Source organism: Myxocyprinus asiaticus, chromosome 20 (assembly GCF_019703515.2).
Source record: "Myxocyprinus asiaticus isolate MX2 ecotype Aquarium Trade chromosome 20, UBuf_Myxa_2, whole genome shotgun sequence".
Taxonomy (NCBI): domain Eukaryota; kingdom Metazoa; phylum Chordata; class Actinopteri; order Cypriniformes; family Catostomidae; genus Myxocyprinus; species Myxocyprinus asiaticus.
Window position 1 is genome coordinate 30,925,501 of NC_059363.1, and position 8,337 is coordinate 30,933,837.

An 8,337-nucleotide genomic window follows, 5' to 3' on the forward strand; every position below is an offset into this window, starting at 1 on the left:
TCATCTTTGTCACCTGGTCTTTTGTCCCCTCTCTCAGGCCACCTTGTACTACATATGGAGGGGACTGACCGAAGCGCTGTCTTTGCTGCATCTTCCCTTAAACACTTTTTGTGTCGTCTTCTGAAAGGAGCATTGTGTGGCTCCCAAAGGGACCTAGACAAAATCCGCAGCCTCGTGATGTTTAATCAGTCCCGGGTGACAAATTTATGGGTTTTAACAGGACAATGGAGTTTTAAAGTCGTTGGGTTTGGGAAGAGCGACAAAGACAGTCTTTTAGAGGTGTCCACTGGTAATGGCGAGACATGGCCAAAGCAACCTCGTATAAAGTGGTAGCTGCTAAAATGTAACATACATACGTAGTCATTGTTTCCTGTGAAGTTGTTTTTATTTTATTTTTTATTTTATTTTTTTATGTTTTAGGAAAAATCATGTGCTTTGATGAAACATTAATGAAAGGCTTTTTAGGAAATTCCACACACACACTCACACACACACAAAAGTTAATAAAAAATAAAATAGAGCAGCCTAAATGAATGAAACAGGATTTAGGCCTACTGAATTGTTTTAGCACATAAAATAAGACTATTATAGAATGTTCTATTAAATAATCTGGCTGAAGTGCAAGTTTAAATAGGATGACAGCCTGCTGAATGTGTCTGTCAGCATGTGATTAATTTAGCTTGGCAAAATGAGGCTAAAAATGGATTATCTAGAATTGATTGTTCTTGGCATTGTTGTTATGCGGTTTAAAACTTAAATTTAATTAAAATAAAAACTTAATTAAAAATGTAAAACTTTCGGGGCCCCGGCAAGGTCAGTATTTCCGCATTATTGTCATGAAAAGACAAACTCCAGGACATAAAGTTTCAGCACTGATTGTTTACTTAATAACGGGCGTTACTCCATTGTAAAATAAGGAGAAACGTTAGCACTTAACTTTCCCAAAAGCATCGTTACCTAAGGTAAAAACGTTGGTAAATGAGCGAGAACTTTGAATCACTCGAAAGTCCATTAAGTGCAATTAAACGTATCTTTCTCGCATTTTTCAAAGTTTATCAGAGAAAAAAAGCACATTTAACAATTATATTAATATATTTTGATCACTGGAAAGCCATTGTACACTCTTTCAGAGGATAAAAAGTATTGAAACAATGCATTGAAATCAGTAGGCAGTCTCCTAGTCTGCGCATGCGACGTGGTAGGTCTAAATTTGCATCCCAGTCTCATGAAAATTCGTACATATTTTACGAGTTGGCTATTTCGTATGATTTCTTACAAGTTTGTTCATATAAATTTGTATGATTACATCACATGCAAATGCCTGGATGTCTAATGCGGAAGTAAGTGCGAGTTTCGCACACCAGGCATTAAGGACATGCTTATTAATATTATGCCCTTACCCAAAGCCCTTATCTAAACCTAACAGATCAGTAGAGTGTGCAAACCTGATAGGAAGCTGTTGTGTGTGACAGAAGCAACTAATTGTCGCTTATTAGATGGAAACGATGACCAGCGACATCATTGGTTGTAGTGAGAGTCGTACAGTGCAGTCCTAACATATCATATGAATTAGCCAAATTTAGAAAAGTCGTAAGATTTCTTACGATTTCGCTGTGAGAGTGTGTAGAAATTTGCATGACACAGATACAGTATAACGCTTTATTGGCCTTCTTTGATAAGAATCATTATAATGGCAATAGAAATGATTATATGTTCAAATCAAACAGATTTTTTTTTAAGAAGACATATGTGAGTAATGTGACCCTGCAGTTTGAAACATAAATAAATAGCCCTATATATAATTAATAGGCCTGTATTATAAAGGAATATTCCGGGTTCAGTTCAAGTTAAGCTCAATCGACAGCATTTGTGGCATAATGTTGATTACCACAAAAATTAATTTTGACTTGTTCCTCCTTTTCTTTAAAAAAAAAAAAAAAAAGCAAAAATAAAGGTAAGATATAAGTGCCTCACTGTAACCCATATTTTTATTTTTTATTTTTTAAAGAAAAGGAGGAACAAGTCAAAATTAATTTTTGTGGTAATCAACATTATGCCACAAATGCTGTCGATTGAGCTTAACATGTATTGAACCCGGAATATTCTTTAAGTGCTTAGTATCGGGAGCTGTCCGGCCAGTGGTGCTGAAGCTTTGGCCAATCTGAGCCTATCTGAACCAGCCATAAGAGGAAGGAAGAAGAGGAGGAGGAGGAATAGAGGGAGAGAGAAGGAATCGCACTCTAAATTTGATCTCCTTAGTTAAAGGAATGTTCCGGGTTCAATACAAGTTAAGCTCAATCGACAGCATTTGTAGCAAAATGTTGATTACCAAAAAATTAATTTTGACTTGTTCCTCCTTTTCTTTCTGGAGAGTTTAAAGGCAGAAATGTGAAGCTCATAAATTTGTAAAAGCATTTACATTATTTCTTCTGTTAAAACTCATGTGTTGTTTGAGCTGTAAAGTTGTTTAAATTGTCATTTTTTGCAGTCCTTTTAAGGTTTTAGGGTTTGTTGACATTACATAATTATGTAAACAAAGTTCTAAATTGGCTATAACTTTACACAGAAAAGGTTAGTTCGTGATTTTATCAGACTAAAATCATGTTTACATGCATATTGTTTATAGTTTGTGGCTATACTTTTGAAAAACGGTGTATTTTAACGTTCAAAAATTGGCCCCCATTCTCTTCCATTGTATGTGTGTCACTGGAACCCAGATTTTTCTTTTTTTAAATAAAAGGAGGGGCAATATATATTTTTTTGGTAATCAATATTATGGCACAAATCCTGTTGATTGAGTTTAATTTGCATTGAACCCAGAATATTATTTTAAGTAGTGCGTTCCATTCAGAAGTGATCATCTCTTTTCCCTTCAAAGACTTTACCATCCACTGTGAGAGCTCTGGAGGGCTAAAAGGCGTGGGGCTCCAAAATAAGGGTCATTCAGAACTCACGTTTTTAGGTCATTTTTACTGGAAATTCTGTTTGAAGCAATCTTACAGACATTGGAGTGTGATTTATCGCTTTTGTAACTCAGAGAAGTTCTGCTTTATAACAAGCTATCTATGGGCTGGTGGGGAAACCGGCGTTAAGGCTACCCCATCGTAAAATAATGAGCGACGTTAGTTACTGTAAAGGAATAGTTCACCCAAGAATGAAAATTATCTCATGATTTACTCACCCTCATGCCATTTCAGATGTGTATAACTTTCTTTCTTCTGCTGAACACAAACAAAGATTTTTGGAAGAATATCTCCGCTATGTAGGTACAAGGCAGGTTAATGGTGGACAGAACTTTGAAGCGTCAAAAAGCACATAAAGGCAACCTAAAGTAATCCATACAACTCCAGCAGTTAAATCCATATCTTCAGAAGTGATATGACATAGTGATATTCACGCAGCCCTAGGCACATTCTTCTTCTTCTGTTTTTTATTTATTTTATTTTATTTTTTTGCCAATTCACATTCTTCTTGCATATCGCCACTTACTTGTGCAAATATGATTTATTTATTATTTTCCTTTGCTTTGTCCCTCCCTTTTTGTTTCTTTCTCCTCCCTGCCCAGTAGGTGGCGATATGCACAAAGAATTAGAATCGCTAAAAAAAAACATAAGAAGAACTCTTGTGAATGTGCAAAGGTGAAAATAGATTTATAGTAAAAAATAAAGATAATTTCTTTTTTTTTTTTTTTTTTTTTTTAATTACTTAAATATTGATCTGTTTCTCACCCACACCTATCATATAACTTCAGAAGATATGGATTAAAACACTGGAGTTGAATGGATGACTTTTGTCTTACACTTAAATGCTTTTTGTACCTTCAGTGTTCTGGCCACCATTCACTTGCATTGAATGGACCGACATAGCTGGGCCTCGTTTCCCAATAACGATTGATCTTAGCAGTTAAAAGCGTTTTCTGCTTTCGTTATTTTTATGTGCGTTTCCCAAAACTGTCCTGAAGAGGACGCACCTTAAGCGCTACTTAAGTGAGCCGCTGTCCGTGTGCGTGGTGCTGAAATGTGACCATATAGTGCAGTTTGTCATTGTAACTTTATTAAATTTGTGCGTAACTTTATAAACATAAGTAATTTACCTGGCTGGAAATGTTTAAAGATATTTTCTTAAATATTCAACCTGATTAATTAAATAAATACAAAAATGTTGTGTTGAATGATCTATTTATTTTACACAATCACTGCTTCATTCATCAGGTGTGCATTTGTAAAATTTTTACGTTTTTACAAATTCCTCTGTGGGCCGAGATGAAATTGTCCAGGATCAATGAAGACAGCGGAGGCCCTTTGCATGGTCCTGCTCATCACAAGCATTATGTGAATATAACGAGGTTCACCGTTATTGCGGGCGCAAAATAAGGAGAGGTGTGGAAGCTGCGTTTTAGGGATATTTACCAATCTAAGGGAGGACTGCTACTTACTCACAAAAGTGATAATTGTAAGAGCAATATGCAACACAACATGCGGAGAGGAGAGCGCCCTTGGGAGGAGAGGAGAAGGATGCGCCAATATATGGACGATTTTCATGCACGGCAGCAAGTCATTGACTTTTTTTCTTCTCTTGCTGATTTTAATTTATATAGTTCTCGGCTGGGTTTCCCGATAACGTTGCAACTTAAGCTTTTACGATCATCTTAACTAACATCGCTCGTTATTTTACGATGGAGTAATACTTGTTTCCCAAACCAGCATGCAGATCGCTCGTTATAAAACTCGTTATTAACTAAGGTGCTGATCATTTTGGCCAGTATGTCCAGATTTTGTCTTCTCAACATGAAAATAATATGGAAATATTAACAAACATGGAAGTTGTTTGTAACCTTGTTGAGGCGCCGAAACGTATTAACTAATACATAATTTAATTATAGAAATAATGATGGATTTAGTAAGACATTTAGTAAGTTTTAGATGTATTGATGCTCAATCACAGAGATTACTGAAAGTGACGCAAAAAATGCATGTAACGTGATGTGAATCATAACCGACTTCATGTGTGATCATGTCTTGTTTAACTTTCAACGTGACTGGCAGTGCGTTGCATCAGCTGTGTGTGAGACTAAGGTTCAAAGCCAGGCAGTAACCAGGGTTGGGGAAAATAATCTATAATTATATACTTTAGAGCTCACACGTGCCTATATGCCCTACGACACTTACCGCTTTGGCCACTGGGGGCAGTGTTTCGAAATTCGGCCAACGTACACCGATTTTGACGAAAGAAAAGTCGGTCTACTCTTTCCGATTTCTCTGTGAGATCAGGCTGGCATGTCGGCACGTCAGCATACATTCGACGATCCTAGGGTACCGAAACTATCAGAAACATCATGCCGACTTCACGTGATCATGTTGCTCATGTAGCCTAAGTTTTTTTGGCTGGAAACTGAACAAATGCACACAGAACAGGATTTAAATGACGGGCATGTTGAACTACTCATAGACCTGTCTAAATATGAATAAATAGTCTGGTTAGAATGCGAGGCACTGTGTAGGCTATTTGCAGCCTTACTGCCATTATGCATCATGCAATTTATTACTGCCTTGTAAAAAGACTATAGGCAAGCCGATTTGAAACATCCATTGGAGAAAGGCGGAAGCGAGTGGACTTAAGAGCAGTTCAAAGCTCTCGTTAATTAACGAAAGTTTTTACCGTCTACTTAGATAAGGATGCTTTTGGAAAACATGGTTTAGAGATTAAGTACTACTTAAGTGCTACCAACGTTCTACTTAGTGCTTCAGGACACCCAGCCTTTAACCGCTAAGATCGATTGTTATTGAGGCCCTAAGCACTCATAAATCTACGAGCACTGACAAGTAGGCTATTACTTAAAGTACAATGGCTTTGGGAAACAGGCCGCAAAACTATGATGAATCGTAAAATGGATCTACTTAGGCGTTCGATGATTTTGGGAGACGAGGCCCTGAGCTATTCTTCTAATAATCTTCTTTTATGTTTTGCAGGAAAAAGAAAGTCATACACATCTGGGATGGCATGAGGGCGAGTAAGTGATGAGAGAATTTTCATTTTGGGGTGAACTATCAGGATCGTAAAAGCTTAAATTGCAACGGGAAACCCAGGCTATTTATTTATGTATTTATTTATTACTTTTAATTCTCAAAAAATGATGCGCAATCGCTTTCTCCCTGATAAACTATGAAAGTTCTGTGCAAGATCCGTTAAAGCTGCATGTATGAGTTGATACGTGCTACTTAAAAAAAAAAAAAAAAAAAAAAACATTGCTTTTTGTTGCTTTTTGTTGCTTTTTGACTACTATTCTACATTTGACCAAGCTGTTAGATGTCCTGCCACTTTGCCACATTGAGGTTAACAGCTGAGCTTTCTGAGGTGGTCTTGATCTAGGGCTCAGAAGGAAACATGCCCTTCACTCCAATGTTGTTCACGCCTATGAGAGTTCCCTGCACAAACTGCATGCTTTCAGCTGCCCGCTAGATGTCATAAGAGCACCGTGAAGTCTAAGGTTTTATAACTCTAAATCTATCTCACACGTTTCATCAAATAAGCCTGCATACGATGAATAAATAAATAAATGAATAAGCAAGCCTCTTTAAAAAAAATAAAAATAAAAAAAAATAATAAAAAATAAAAAAATAAAAAAACATGAGAAATACAATTCAGTATTCATAAATATGTCAAATGAACAGGTGTGCTGCATAATGCAGAGGTCCACAACCATATTATCATTATGGCCTGCTCAAGACTCTATATTAGGCTTATAGGCTACTATTAGCTACTCAGATAGCGTTGGAAATGCTTTTTTAGCGTGGTCGAAAAAATATATTATGAACAAGAGAAGAGAACGTTTACTAATTACAGTTAATTGACTATGATAGCCGTGCTCTTGAGATAATTAAGAGAGCCTTTTGTAAACTGGATCAAGTAGCCCGAACACCTTGAAGGCAACATTGGACGCCCCATTATTATGACTCTAATTGTTATAATTGCATGCGCGATTATCATCACTGGTGCACAAACTACGTTCACCAGGGTTAGCTTAGAACTACCACATTTATTATATAAGAAATGTGCTGTTGTCTGCTGTCATCTGGATGATCAAATGTCCTATCACTGCAAGAAACTTATTATCGTGGTCGATTTTCTCCAAGTTAATTAGCTTGTCCTGCCAAAACGTGTTACCCATATCCCTTTCCTTAAATATTTGGAGGGGATAAAATGAATTAATTGTTGTCCCAAATCTGTAACAAGTTGCAGGTGTTGTGGGCATTAAGTAACACTAAAACTGTCTGTCTGTCTATTGCTGCTCGACAAGGACTTTTTTGTATGCATCGTCGGATGAATATATTCAGATAGCGACCACCAGAAGACGCTGTATTCCCTCGTTTTGAAGGTTTGTTGATCGATTGTTAATCTGCATCATACATATTTTTTTGATTTCCTTTGAGATTGTTGTTGCCTTAACGCAATGTGACATCTTTTATTGTATTAAAGATATCTTTGCATGGCTGCATGGGTTAATTATGGGCTAATTATTTCAAACTAATAAACTTGCCGTTTAAGACTTCTTTAAAATCGTAAAGAAAAAAAGAAACAGGCTACATAACGGGGCGTCAAGAAATGTCAATGTCCGAAATTGTCAGATGACCAAGAAATATGTAAATGAACATCGAAAGTATAGCACTATTAAAATGATCAAATATCTGTAATATTGTTTTCTAATAACTATTTTCTATTTCTAAAAAAAACTGATAAACTCATAATAATCTCATATCCGGACTCGGTTATGAGCTATTCTGAAAATAGTCAACATGACACTTCCACAAAGAGGAAAACACAAAGTGCAATTAGCCATCATAAATGTATTTTATTTTATTAACATATTTAAATAATAAACCATAATAATTCATAAGCATAGTCTTTGTATTCCCTGATTGCTGGGATCAATATAGTGTCCATCTAAATCTACAGAACTTTTCCAAATTCAAAAATGTATTTGGATAATTAGGAGGTTGCAGCGCTTATTGCAGAATATTCCGGAGGAACCCAGTTATTGAGGATAAAAAGGAAACATTACACGAAATAAATCATTTCACTCAGAGTCCACAATCAAGGATATTAACCTACGAATTTCCCTACGATTCTACTCCCTGATTTTTCCAAAAGACCCAAAATGTATTTGTAAATAAGTGACGGCAGTTTTAAATTCGCTACACTGAAGGGTTTTTTATTAGATAAGTAAAGTGATGTTAGAGCTACAGCTTTTGCTATATTCTAACTGAACGAGAGAAAAAAAATAACTTTAATTTGTAACCTTATATTATTGTTGTTGTTGTTGTTCTTGTTTTGTTATCA